The sequence below is a fragment of the Delphinus delphis genome, chromosome 12 (genome assembly GCF_949987515.2).
Source record: "Delphinus delphis chromosome 12, mDelDel1.2, whole genome shotgun sequence".
NCBI lineage: Eukaryota > Metazoa > Chordata > Mammalia > Artiodactyla > Delphinidae > Delphinus > Delphinus delphis.
In genome coordinates, this window is record NC_082694.2 from 27,857,422 (window position 1) to 27,873,508 (window position 16,087).

At 37.1% G+C, this 16,087-nt stretch overlaps 1 protein-coding gene across 1 annotated transcript in view; it reads right to left on the minus strand.

Moving 5' to 3' along the window:
• The window catches only part of ALMS1 (ALMS1 centrosome and basal body associated protein), a 147,743-nt gene that overhangs the window by 57,146 nt on the left and 74,510 nt on the right, over window positions 1-16,087 (minus strand). The window lies entirely within an intron of this gene.

The window sequence follows — 16,087 nt, forward strand, 5'->3', positions numbered from 1 at the left end:
TCCAGTAAAGACAAAAACTCTAATTCAAAAAGATACATGCAGGGCTTCCCTGGTGGCACAGTGGTTGAGAGTCTGCCTGCCGAGGTAGGGGACACAGGTTCTCGTGCCCCGGTCTGGGAAGATCCCACATGCCGCAGAGCGGCTGGGCCCGTGAGCCATGGCCGCTGAGCCTGCGCATCCGGAGCCTGTGCTCTGCAATGGGAGAGGCCACAACAGTGAGAGGCTCGCGTACCACAAAAAAAAACCAAAAAAACAACAAAAAAGATACATGCACGCCAACGTTCACAGCAGCACTATTTACAATAGCCAAGACGTGGAAGCAACCTAAGTGTCCATCGACAGACGAAAGGATAAGAAGATGTGGCATATATATACAATGGAACACTACTCAGCCATAAAAAGAAAAATGAAACAATGCCATTTGCAGCAACATGGATGGACCTAGAGATTATCATACTAAGTGAAATCAGACGCAGAAAGACAAATATTATGACATCACTTACATGTGGAATCTAAACAATAATACACATGAACTTATTTACAAAACAGAAATAGACTCACAGATGTAGAAAACAAACTTATGGTTACCAAAGGGGAAAGGAGGGGAGGAGGGATAAATTAGGAGAATAGGATTAACAGATACACATCACTTAAAGTGATACAGCCACTATGGAGAACAGTGTGGAGGTTCCTTAAAATACTAAAAATAGAACTACCATACGACCTAGCAATCCCACTACTGGTCATATGCCCTGAGAAAACCATAATTCAAAAAGAGTCATGAAAAAAGAAAAAAAAAAGAGTCATGTACCAAAATGTTCATTGCAGCTCTACTTACAATAGCCAGGACATGGAAGCAACCTAAGTGTCCATCAACAGATGAATGCATAAAGAAGATGTGGCACATATATACAATGGAATATTACTCAGCCATAAAATGGAACGAAACTTATTTATAGTGAGGTGGATGGACCTAGAGACTGTCATACAGAGTGAAGTAAGTCATAAAGAGAAAAACAAATACCGTATGCTAACACATATATATGGAATCTAAAAAAAAAGAAAAAAATGATCAGAAGAACCTAGGGGCAAGACAGGAATAAAGATGCAGACCTACTAGAGAATGGGCTTGAGGGTACAGGGAGTGGGAAGGGTAAGCTGGGACAAAGTGAGACAGTGGCATGGACATATATACACTACCAAATGTAAAACAGATAGCTAGTGGGAAGCAGCCACATAGCACAGGGAGATCAGCTCGGTGCTTTGTTAATCACCTAGAGGGGTGGGATAGGGAGGGTAGGCAGGAGGAAGATGCAAGAGGGAAGAGATATGGGGACATATGTATATGGATAACTGATACACTTTGTTGTAAAGCAGAAACTAACACATCATTGTAAAACAATTATACTCCAATAAAGAGGTTAAAAAATGTTTTTAATAAAATAATAATAATAATTTTAAAAAGATACACACCACTATATATAAAATAGATAAACAACAAGGGATTACTGAATATAGCACAGGGAATTATATTCAATATCTTATAATAACCCATAATGAGAAAGATTCTGAAAAAGAATCTATGATGGGAAAGAATTATGAATATGTATGAATTACTTTGCTGTACACCTAAAACTAACACAATATTGTAAATCAACAACAGTTCCCAAAAAAATTTTTTTATAAATTATAAAATAAATGCCCAGTGATAAAAAAAATAGTTGGGCTTCCCTGGTGGTGCAGTGGTTAAGAGTCCACCTGCCGACGCAGGGGACACGGGTTTGTGTCCCGGTCCAGGAAGATCCCACATGCCGCGGAGCGGCTGGGCCCGTGAGCCATGGCCGCTGGGCCTGCACGTCCGGAGCCTGTGCTCCGCAACAGGAGAGGCCACAACAGTGAGAGGCCCACATAGTGCAAAAAAAAAAAAAAAAGTAGTTGAGTAAATTAAGGTATATTGATGAGACATTATACTGTATTACACTATAGTTCAAACTATGGCCTGTGGGCTGAGTCCAGTCTACTTCCTGTTTATTTTTTCCTGCTTTTGTCAATAAAGTTTTATAACAAAACAGCCACATTAAAAAAATAATAAAATTACATCTTCATTATATACTACTCAAAAATGATTAAGTGATCTTTAAAATTCTTTTGTAGCTGGGAGGAAAAAAAGATATATATATATAGTTTGTGCATGTGTATGTGTATGTATGAAATGAATGGCAGCAATGATATAAGAAATAGGAGGGAAGAACTGGGATTATTTTGGTATTAGAAAGTGCTCAATACTATCTGTGAAGTATCTGTGTAGTGTTATTTGAAAGTAGACCTAGATTGGGTGCAAATGTATTTTACAAATTCTAGAGATTGGTTCAAGATGGTGGAGTAGAAGGACGTGCACTCACCTCCTCTTGCGAGAGCACAGAAATCACAACAAGCTGCTGAACGGCCATCGACAGCAAGACGCTGGAACCCACCAAGGAGGATACCCCATATCCAAAGACAAAGGAAAAGCCGCAATGAGATGGTAGGAGTGGCGTGATCACGATAAAATCAAATCCCATACCCACAGGGTGGTCAACCCATAAACTGGAGAACCATTATACCACAGAAGTCCTCCCACTGGAGTGAAGGTTCTGAGCCCCATGTCCAGATTCCCAGCCTGGGGGTCTGGCAACAAGACTGGGAATCCCCAGAGAATATGGCTTTGAAGGCCAACGAGATTTGACTGCAGGATTTCCACAGGACTGGGGGAAACAGAGACTCCACTCCTAGAGGGCACACACAGAGACCTGTGCGCACCAGGACCCAGGGGAAAGGAGCAGTGACCCCACAGGAGTCGGAACCAAACCTGCCTGCTAGTGTTTGAGGGTCTCCTGCAGAGAGAGGCCCTGGGTCTCTCACCATGAGAGACAGGAGCTCACCATGGGGAGAGGAGCATTGGCAGCAGTGGTTCTGGGAAGCACCCATTGGCATGAGCCCTCCTGGAGGTTGCCGTTGGTCCCACCACACAGCCTGTAGGCTCCAGTGCTGGGTCACCTCAGCCAACAACTAAGAGTAAGGGAACACAGCCCCACCCATCAGCAGATGACAAGGTTAAAGTTTTACTGAGAATGGCTCTCCCCACCAGAGCAAGACCCAGTTCTATCACCAGTCCCTCCCAACAGGAAGCTTGCACAAGCCTCCTAGACAGCCTCATTCACCAGAGGGCACACAGAAGCAAGAACTACAATCCTGCAGCCTGTAGAATGAAAACCGCAATCACAGGAAGTTAGACAAAATGAAAAGGCAGAGAATTATGTTGCAGATTAAGGAACAAGATAAAACCCCAGAAATATAACTAAGTGAACTGGAGATAGGCAACCTTCCAGAAAAAAGAATTCAGAATAACTTTAGTGAAGATGATCCAGGATCTCAGAAAACAAATTCTAGGACAAATACTAAAAAAATTTTTAAAGAGAAAAAACTATAACATATATGCTAAGAAATGAGAGAAAATGTAATCACATAAATGCTCGACTAAAACCATAAAAGGCATCCACCAGAGGGCAGATAGCAGAAGCAAGAACTACAATCCTGCAGCCTGTGGAATGGAAACAACAATCACAGAAAGTTAGTCAAAATAAGACAGCAGAGGAATTTGTGAAAGGACAAGATGAAACCCCAAAACAACAACTAAGTGGAGATAGCCAACCTACCAGAAAAAGAATTTAGAATAATGATAGTGAAGATGATCCAAGATATGGGAAAAACAATGGAGGCAAGGATAGAGAAGATTCAAGAAATGTTTAACAGAGACCTAGAAAAACTAAAGAACAAACAGAGATTAATAATATGGGAACTGAAATGAAAAATACAGAAGGATTCAATAGCAGAATTAAGTGAGGAGAAGAACGTGACTTAGAAGATAGAATGGTGGAAATCACTGCCACGGAAAAGAATAAAGAAAAAAGAATGAAAAGCAATGAAGAGAGTCTAAGAGACCTCTGGGACCAACATTAAACACACCAACATTCGCATTATAGGGGTCCCAGAAGGAGAAGAGAGAAGCACCCTGAGAAAACACTTGAAGAGATAATAGCTGAAAACTTCCCTAACATGGGAAAGGAAACAGTCACCCAAGTCCAGGAACTGCAGAGTCCCAGGTAGGATAAACCCAAGGAGGAACACACCGAGACACATAGTAATCAAATAGACAAAAATTAAAGACAAAGTATTAAAAGCAACAAGAGAAAGTTGACAAATAACATACAAGGGAACTCCTGAAAGGTTATCAGCTGGTTTCTCAGCTGAAACTCTGCTGACCAGAAGGGAGTACCACAATATATTTAAAGTGATGAAAAGGAAGAAACTACAACCAAGAATACTCTACCCAGTGAGGCTCTCATTGGGATTTCATGGAGACATCAAAAGCTTTACAAACAAGCCAAAGTTAAGAGAATTCAGCACCACCAGACCAGCTTCAAAACAAATGCTAAGGGAAATTCTGTAGGTGAGAAAGAAAGCAGCAACTTAAAACAATCTTGTACATATACAGATGGCTATATCAAAACCCCATGGGAACAGCAAACCCAAAAACTACAATAGATGCACACAAAAAAAGAAAAAACAACCCAAACACAACACTAAAGATGGTCATCAAACAAGAAAAGAAGGGAAGAAAAAAGACCTCCAAAAACAAGCCCAAAACAATTAACAAAATGGCAATAGGAACATGCATATTCATAATTACCTTAAATGTAAATGGATTAAATCCTCCAACCAAAAGACACAGACCTGCTGAATGGATACAAAAACAAGACCTGTATATATGCTGTCTACAAGAGACCAACTTCAGACCTAGGGACACATACACATTGAAAGTGAGGGGGATGGAAAAAGGTATTCCACACAAATGAAAATCAAAAGAAAGCTGGGGGGGCTTCCCTGGTGGCGCAGTGGTTGAGAATCTGCCTGCTAATGCAGGGGACACGGGTTCGAGCCCTGGTCTTGGAGGATCACACATGCCGCAGAGCAACTAGGCCCGTGAGCCACAACTACTGAGCCTGCGCGTCTGCAGCCTGTGCTCCGCAACAAGAGAGGCCACCATAGTGAGAGGCTCGTGCACCGCGATGAAGGTGGCCCCCACTTGCCACAACTAGAGAAAGCCTTCACACAGAAACGAAGACCCAACAGCAAAAATAAATTAATTAATTAATAAACTCCTACCCCAACATCTTCTTAAAAAAAAAAAAAAGAAAGAAAGAAAGCTGGAATGGCAATACTCATATCAGACAAAATAGACTTGAAAACAAAGACTGTTATAAGAGACAAAGAAGGACACTACATAATGATCAAGGGATCAACCCAAGAAGAAGAAGATATAACAATTGTAAATATATGTGCACCCAACATAGAAGCACCTCAATATATTGAATATAAGGCAAATGCTAACAGCCATAAGGGAGACATTGACAGTAACACAATAATAGTGTGGGACTTTAACACCCCACTTTCATCAATGGACAGATCATCCAGACAGAAAATCAATAAGGAAACACAGGCCTTAAATGACACATTAGATCAGATGGACTAAATTGATATTTATAGAGCATTCCATCCCAAAGCAGCAGAATAAACATTCTTCTCATGTGCAAACAGAATATACTCCAGGACTGACCACATGCTGGGCCACAAAGCAAGCCTCGGTAAATGTAAGAGAATTGAAATCATATCAAGCATCTTTTCTGACCACAACACTGTAAGGTTAGAAATAAACTACAAGGAAAAAAAAAGCTTTAAAAAACACAAACACGTGGAGGCTGAACAATATGCTATACTAAAAAACCGATGGATCACTGAAGAAATCTAAGAGGAAATCAAAAAATACCTGGAGAAAATGAAAACAAAAGCACAATGATCCAAAATCTATGGAATGTAGCAAAAGCAGTTCTAAGAGAAAAGTTTATAGCAAATCAATCTTAACTCAGAAAACAAGAAAAATGTAAAATAAATGACCTAACCTTACACCTAAAGCAACTAGAGAAAGAAGAACAAGCAAAACCTAAAGTCAGTAGAAGGATATCATAAAGATCAGAGCAGAAATAAATGAAATAGAGATGAAGAAAACAATAGCAAAGATCAATGAAACTAAAAGCTGGTTCTTTGAAAATATAAACAGAATTGATAAACCTACAGCCAGACTCATTAAGAAAAAAAGGAAGAGGACACAAATCAATACAATTGGAAATGAAAAAGGAGAAGTTACAACTGACACCACAGAAATACAAAGGATCATAAGAGACTATTACAAGCAACTGTATGCCAACAAAATGCACAACCTGGAAGAAATGGACAAATTCTTAGAAAGGTACAATCTCTCAAGACTGAACCAGGAAGAAATAGAAAATATGAACAGACCAATCACAAGTACTGAAATTGAAACTGTGATTTTAAAACTCCCAAAAAACAAAAGTCCAAGACCAAATGGCTTCAAAAGCAAATTCTATCAAACATTTAGAGAAGAGCTAACACCTATCCTTCTGAAACTGTTCCAAAAATTTGCAGAGGAAGGAAAACTCCCAAACTCATTCTATGAGGCTACCATCACCATGATACCAAAAACAAAGATACCACAAAAAAAGAAAATTACAGGCCAATATCACGGGTGAACACAGAGGCAAAAATCCTCAACAAAATACTAGCAATCCAAATCCAATAATACATTAAAAGGATCATACATCATGATCAAGTAGGATTTATCCCAGAGATGCAAGGATTTTTCAATATCACAAATTAATCAGTATGATACACCACATCAACAAACTGAATAAAAACCATATGATCATCTCAATAGAGGCAGAAAAAGCTTTTGACAAAATTCAACACCTATTTATGATAAAAGCTCTCCTGAAAGTGAACATAGAGGGAATCTACCTCAACATAATAAAGGCTATATACAACTAATCTACAGCTAACATCATACTCAATGGTGTAAAGCTGAAAGCATTGCCTCTAAGATCAGGAAAAAGACAAGGATGTCCACTCTTGCCACTTTTATTCAACATCGTTTTGGAAGTCCTAGTTACAGCAATCAGAGGGAAAAAAAAAAGAAATAAAAGGAATCCAATTGGAAAAGAAGTTGTTAAACCGTCACTGTTTGCAGATACTATACTATACATACAAAATCCTAAAGACACTACCAGAAAACTACTAGAGCTCATCCATGAATTTGGTAAAGTTGCAGGTTACAAAATTAATACACAGAAATCTGCTGCATTTCTATACACTAATAACAAAAGATCAGAAAGAGAAATTAAAGAAACAATCCCATTTACCATTGCATCAAAAAGAATGAAATACCTAGGAATAAACCTACCTAGGGAGACAAAAGACCTGTACTCCAAAAACTATAAGACACTGATGAAAGAAATCAAAGACAACACAAACAGATCAAAAGATACACCATGTTCTTGGATTGGAAGAATCAATATTGTCAAAATGACTATACTACCCAAGGTGCTCTACAGATTCAATGCAACCCCTATCAAATTACCAATGGCCATTTTCACAGGACTAGAACAAAAAAATCTTAAAATTTGTATGGAGACACAAAAGACCCCAAATAGCCAAATCAATCTTGAGAAAGAAAAATGGAGCTAGAGAAATCAGGCTCCCTGACTTCAGACTACACTACAAAGCTATAGTCACCAAAACAGTATGGGACTGTCACAAAAATAGGAATATAGATCAATGAAACAGTATAGAAAGCCGAGAAATAAACTGACGTACCTATGGTCAATTAACCTATGACAAAGGAAACAAGACTATAAAATGGAGGAAAGACAGTCTCTTCAATAAATGGTGCTGGGAAAACTGGACAGCTACATGTAAAAAAAAAATGAAATTAGGAAATTCTTTAACACCATACACAACTCTTAGAGGAAAACATAGGCAGAATACTCTCTGACATAAATCACAGCAATATCTTTTTCAATAAATCACAGCAATATCTTCTTCAATAAATCACAGCAATATCTTTTTCAATCTGTCTCCCACAGTAATGGAAATAAAAACAAAAATAAACAAATGAGACCTAATTAAACTCAAAAGCTTTTGCACAGCAAAGGAAACCATAAACAAAACGAAAACACAACCCACAGAATGGAAGAAAGTATTTCCAAAAGATGCAACCAACAAGGGATTAGTCTCCAAAATTTACAAACAGCTCATGCGGCTTAATAACATAAAAACAAACAACCCAATCAAAAAATGGGCAGAAGACCTAATAGACATTTCTCCAAAGAACACATATAGATGACAAAGAGGCACATGAAAATTTGGTCAGCATCGGTAATTATTAGAGAAATGCAGATCAAAACCATTGATGCAATGAGATATCACCTCACATCAGTTCAGAGTGGCTACCATCAAAAAATCTACAAACAATAAATGCTGGAGAAGGTGTGGAGAGAAGGGAACCCTTCTACACTGTTGGTGGAAATGTAAATTGGTACAGCTACTGTGGAGAACAGTATGGAGGTTCCTTAAAGAGCTAAAAGTAGAGCTATCATATGATCCTGCAATCCCACTCCTGGGCATATATTCAGAGAAAAGGATGATCCGAAAGGATACATGCATCCCAATGTTCACTGCAGCACCTTTCACAATAGCCAAGACATGGAAGCAACCTAAATTAGGTCCATCGACAAATGAATGGATAAAGTAGATGTGGTACACATATACAATGGAATATTACTCAGCCATAAAAAGAATGAAACAATGCCATTTGCAGCAACATGGATGGACCTAGAGATTGTCATACTGAGTGAAGTCAGACAAAGACAAATATCACAAAGACAAAGACATATGATATCACTTATATGCGGAATGTAAAAACAAATACACACACACACAAACACACACACACACACAAATGAAGTAATTTACAAAACAGAAACAGACTCACAGACTTAGAGAACAAACTTATGGTTACCAGAGGGGAAGGGTGGGGGGGAGGAATAGTTAGGCAGTTTGGGATTGACAGGTACACACTGCTATATTTAAAATAGATAACAAGGACCTACTATACAACACAGGGAACTCTGCTCAATATTACATAACAACCTAAATGGTGAAAGAATTTGAAAAACAGATACATGTATATGTATAACTGAATCACTTTGCTGTACACCTGAAACTAACACAACATTGTTAATCAACTATACTCCAGTATAAAACAGAAAGTTAATAAATACATACATACATAGAAAACCATAAAAGGCAGTATTACTGAATCACTTTGCTGTACAGCAGAAATTAACACAACACTGTAAATCAACTATACTTCAATAAAATAAATTTTAAAATAAATAAATAAATCCTCCATTTTATATATACACACAAAATAAAACACAAACAGCAGAAAAGAGTGGAAGACAAAAATATGAACAAAGAACAAGGGCAATGATAGAAAATAGCAATAAATATGATAGACATCAATCCAACTATATTAATAATCACTTTGAAAGCCAATGGTCTAAGTATAATAATTAAAAGACAGAGATTGCCAGAGTGGATCAAAAAACAAGACCCAACTATATGTTATCTACAAGAAAGCCACTTTAAATATAAAAACACATGTAGATGAAAAGTAAATGAATGGAGAAAAATATACCATGCTAATACTAATCAAAAGAAAGTAGAAGTGCTATATTAATTTCAGACAGAACAGACTTCAAAGGAAGGAAAGTTATCAAGGATAAAGAAAGGCATAACATAATGATAAAGGGGTCAATTCTCCAAGAAGATGAAACAATGTATATACTCAGCTAACAAGACTGTAGAACTACATGAGACAAAAAATGATAGAACTGCAAAGAGAAATAGATGAATCCACTATAATAGTTGGAGACTTTAACACCCCTCCATCAGAAATGAACAAATCTCTCAGGCAGCAAATCAGTAAGAACATACTTCACCTGAAAAACATCAATAAAATGGATATAAATGCACATCTATAAATTACTTCAGTCAAAAACAGCAGACTACACATCCTTCTCAAGCTCACATGGAACAATACGCCATGTTCTGGGCCATAAAACACACCTTAACAAATTTTAAAAAACAGTAACCATACAATGCTCTTAGACCAGAATAAAGTTAAACTAGAAATGACACAAAGACAGTTGGAAAACCCCCAAATATGTGGAGATTAAACAACATACTTCTAAAAACATATAAATCAAAGAAGAACTATATTAACTTAAATGAAAATGAAAATACAACTTGTGAAAATTTGTGGAATGCAGTGAAAGCAGTGCATAGAAAATTTATAGCACTGAATGCATATATTAGAAAAGAAAGATCTAAAATCCATAGTCTAAATTTCTACCTTAGGAAACTACAAAAAGAAGAGCAAATTAAGTCCAAAGTAAGCAAAACAAACAAATAAATAAATAAATATCAATAAGCCAAGCAAACTAAGAAAAGGAAAGAGCAGGCACAAATTACTAGTATCTAAAATGCAACCGGGACATCACTACAGATCCTATGGACATTAAAAGGAAAACAAAGGAATATTAGGAACAAACCACATGCCCACAAATTTGACAACCTAGATGGAATGGACCAATTCCTTAAAAGACACAATGTGCCAAAACTCACATAAGAAGAAAAAGACATGCTGAATAGGCACCAATTTATGTAAGAAATTGAATCAGTAACTTAACAACCTTTTAAAAAAAGAAAGCAGTAGGCCCAAGTGGCTTCACTGGTGAATTCTACCAGACATTTAAGGAAGAAATTGTACCAATTCCCTCCAATCTCTTTCAGAGACAGAAGCAGAAGAAATACTTCTTCCTAATTCATTCTATGAAGCCAGCATTACCCTAATAAAACAACCAGACAAGGACACTTCAAGGGGGAAAAAACCAAAAAACCAAAAAAACACTACAGACCAATATCTCTTCTCATGAATATAGTTGCAAAAATCCTCAATAAAGTATTAACAAATCAAATCCAACAAAGTATAATTATATGCAGTGACCAAGTGGGATTTATCCCAGGTATGCAAGACTGGTTCATTATTCAAAAATCAATTAATGTAATCCATCACATCAAAGCCTAAAAAAGAAAAATCACACAATTATATCAATAGAGGCAAAAAGCGTATTTGAAAAAATCCAACACCCATTCATGAGAAAACGATCAGTAAACCAGGAACAGAGGAAAACTTCCTCACCATATTTCATGGTGAGAAACTAGCTTTCCCACAAGGATCAGAAACTCATTAAGGATGCCCATCTCACCCTCTTTTTCAACATCACGCTGGATCCTAGCTAATGCTTTAAGACAAGTAAAGGAAATAAAAAGTATACAGCTGGAGAAGGAAGAAATAAAACTGTGTTTGCAGATTACATGATGATCTGTAGAAAATCTGAAAGACTCAACAAAAAAAACTCTTGGAACTAATAAGCAATTACACTAAGTTGCCAAATACAAGGTTAATATACAAGTCAACGCTCACCTATGTATCATTTATGAACAAGCGAAATTTGAAATTAAAACCACAATACCATTTATATTAGCATCCTAATATAAAAATGAAATGTTTACATATAAACTAACAAAATATATACAAGATCTATATGAGAAAAATTATAAATTCTTGATGAAAGAAATTAAAGAAGAATTAAATAAATGGAGAGATTCCATGTTTATCGACAGGAAGACTCAATATTTTCAGGATCCTCAGTTCCTCCTAAACTGATGTATAAATTCAGTGCAAGTCCAATCATAATGCCAGTAAGTTATTTTGTGGATATTGAAAGACTGATTCCAAAGTTTATATGGAGGGGCAAAAGACCCAGAAGAGCCAACACAATTATGAAGGAGAAGAACCAAGTAGGAAAACTGACACTTTCTGAATTTGAGACTTACTATAAAGCTACAGTAATCAACACAGTGTAGTACTGGTGAAATAGACAAATAGATCACTGTAACAGAACAGAGCCCAGAAACAGACCCATGTAAATACAGTCAACTGATCTTTGACAAGGCACAAAGGCAATACAACAGAGTAAAAGTAGCATTTTCAACAAATGGTGCTGGAATAACTGGACATCCATGTAGAAAAAATGAATCTAGACACAGACTTTAAACCCTTCACAGAAATTAAATCAAAATGGATCATAGACCTAAATGTAAAATGCAAAACTCCTAGAAAACAACATAGGAGAAAACTTATATGACCTCGGACACGGTGAGAAAATAACAAATGCTAGCGAGCATGTGGAGCCACAGAAACTCTGATTCATTGTTGGTAGGAATGTGAAATGAAACAGTCACTTTATAAGATGGTTTGGCAGTTTCTTATGAAACTAAGCATACTCGTACCATACGGTCTAGCATTTGTGCTCCTTGATATTTACCCAACTGAGCTGAAAACTATGTCCACACAAAAACCTGCATCTGATGTTTATAGCAGATTTATTAATAATTGTCAAAACCTAGAAGGAACCAAGATGTCCTTCAGTAGATGTAGGGATAAATTCTATTAAGTAGATGAATGGATAAACTGTGGTACATCCAGACAATGGAATATTATTCATTGCTAAAAAGAAATGAGCTATGAAGCCATAACAAAACACGGAAGAACCTTAATGCATATTACTAATCGAGACAGCCAACCTGAACAGGCTACAAAACGTATGATTCCAACTGTAAGACAATGTGGAAAATGGTAAAGTATGGAGACAGTAAAAAGATCAGTGGTTGCACTGTGGGTGGTAGACTTGAATAGATGGAATACAGAGGAATTTTAGGGTGGTGACACTACTCTGTATATTATAATGATGGATACATGTCATTATACACTATCCAAACATACAGAATGTACAATACCAGAAGTGAACCCTAATGTAAACTGTGGACTTAGGGTGCTTAAGACATCAGTGTAGGTTCATCCATTGTAAAAACTGTACCACTCTGGTGGGGGATGTTGATAATGGCAGAGGAAATGCATGTGATGGGGGCAGGGGGTATATGGGAAATCTCTGTATCTTCCTTGCAATTTTGCTACGAACCTAAAACAGCTCTAAAAGATATAATCTTTTAAACAAAAGTTGACAGAATGTTAAAAAAAAATAAACACTTGAATTTGAACACAAAATCCAAAGATAGACCTTGCTCATGGATTGGAAGATTAATATTGTTAAAGTGACCATACTCCCCTAGGCAATCTACAAATTCAATGCAATCCCTACCAAAATACCAGTGGCATTTTTCACAAAACAAGAAAAAATAAATCTAAAATTTGTATGGAAACACAAAAGACCCCAAATAGCTTAAAGTCTTGAGAAAGAAAAACAAAGCTGGAGGTATTACTATCCTTGATTTCAAACTATACCATAAAGCTACAGATGTCAAAACAGTATGGTATTGGCACAAAAACAGACATATAGAACAATGGAACAGAGTAAAGACCCCAGAAACTTACATGGTCAACTAATCTATGACCAAAGGGGCAAAAATAAACAACAGGGAAAAGATATCCTCTTCAATAAATGGTATTGGGAAATCTGGACAGCTACATGCAAAAGAAGCAACCTGGACTACCTTCTCACACCATATGCAAAAATAAACTCAAAATGAATTAAAGACTTAAATGGAAGTCCTGAAACCATAAAACTCCTAAAAGAAAATATTGGCAGTATACTCTGAGATCACTCTTAGCAATATTTTTTTGAATATATCTCCTTAGGCAAGGGAAACAAAAGCAAAAATAAACAAATGGACTATATCAAACTAAACAGCTACTGCACAGCAAACAGAACTATCAACAAAACAAGATGGCAGCCTACTGAATGGAAGAAGATATTTGCAAATGATATATATGACAAGGGATTAATATCCAAAATACACAAAAAATTCATACAACTCAAATCAAAAAAAACCAAACAACCCAATTAAAAAATGGCCAGGGCTTCCCTGGTGGCGCAGTCGTTGAGAGTCCGCCTGCCGATGCAGGGGACACGGGTTCATGCCCCGGTCTGGGAAGATCCCACATGCCGCGGAGCGGCTGGGCCCGTGAGCCATGGCCACTGAGCCTGCGCGTCCGGAGCCTGTGCTCCGCAACGGGAGAGGCCACAACAGTGAGAGGCCCGCATACCGCAAAAAAAAAAAAAAAAAAAAAATGGCCAGAGGATCTGAATAGACATTTTTGTAAAAAAGACATACAGATGGCTAACAGACACACAAAAAGATGCTCAACATGACTATCATCAGAGAAATGCAAATAAAAATCTCAATGAGATATCACCTCACACTTGTTAGTATGGTTATTATCAAAAAGAGAGCAAGTAAGTCCTGGTAAGGATGTGAAGGAAAGGGAACACTCATGCACTGTTGGTGGGAATGTAAATTGGTGCAGCCACTATGGAAAACGGTATGGAGGTTCCTTACAAAATTAAAAATAGCACTACCACATGATCCATCAATTAACTTATGGGTATTTTTCCAAAGAAAACAAAAACACTAATTCAAAAAGATACATGCACCCCTATACGCAGCACATCATTACTTACAATAGTCAAGATACGGAAGTAACCTAAGTGTCTACCAAGAGATGAATGGATAAAGATATATATATATAGACACACACACACATATATACACACACACCCCATATGGTTAATCGACCATGATATATATATATATATATATATCATGGTCGATTAACCATAAAAAAGAATGAAATCTTGCCATTTGCAACAACATGGATGGACCTAGAGGGTATTACGGTAAATGAAATAAATCAGACAAAGAGAGACAGATACTGTATGATTTCACTTACATGTGGAGTCTAAAAACAAAACAAATGGATAAACATAACAAAACAGAAGTATTCTCATAGATACAGAGAACAAACAGGTGATTGCCAGAGGGGAGGGGGATGGGAGGGAAGAGTGAAATAGGTGAAAAAGACTAAGATAAACAAAAAAAAATGAGTCATGGGGATGAAATGTACAACATGGGGGAATATAGTCAATACTAGTGTAAAAACTTTGTATCATGACAGATGGTAACTAGACTTACTTGGTGATCATTTTGTAATGTTAGAAATATCAAATCACTAAGCTGTGAAGCTGAAACTAACATAGTCAATTATACTTGTACTTCAACTTTTGAAAAGGTAATTTAATATATCCACTTGTACATTTCATTCTGAGGAAAATGAATAGCAAATAGCTTAATAGTCAGAAAAGACAACTTAACTTTTGTTATGTGTTCACAGAAGAATATTTAGAAAAATTACCAGCAGAGTCAAAAAATCTGCTATACAACATTAACTATAAAACCTAGGGCTTCCCTGGTGGCGCAGTGGTTGAGAGTCCGCCTGCCGATGCAGGGGACACGGGTTCGTGCCCTGGTCCGGGAAGATCCCACATGCCGCGGAGCGGCTAGGCCCGTGAGCCGTGGCCGTTTAGCCTGCGCGTCCGGAGCCTGTGCTCCGCAACGGGAGAGGCCACAACAGTGAGAGGCCCGCGTACCGCAAAAAAAAAAACCTATAATTAATGCTGTATTCTGCATATAAGAGTTTTAAGAGTGTAGATCCCATGTTATCTTACCATAATAAAAAATTCCGAAGGAAGGAAAGAAGGAAGGAAGGCAGGCAAATCACTGGGGAAAACATGTGCTTTTAAGAAAAAGGGTGCTAGAACAACTACTTATCCATTTTATTATCTGTTAATTTTGTTTTTCACAAGCATATATACAAAACTAAAATCCATCTAATTTATACTTTCAAAAAACTTTTCCAAAATTGGTAAGTCAAATAATTATGTTATATCACTGACAATTTTCTAAGAAACTGTATGAATTACGCCATTAAGTGTACGTATCTGATAGCTATATCAATTTTTATGGAATTAATAATAACAGCTGCCAATTATTGAGCAATATCACACACCCTAATAAGCACTTTTATAGGCATTATCTCATGTAAGCCATAGCAAAATCCTGTAAGATAGGTATCATTATACCCCATTATTGTTCGTAATAGCAGACCAAATGCCCCATGCACAAGAGAATGGATAAACTATAATATATT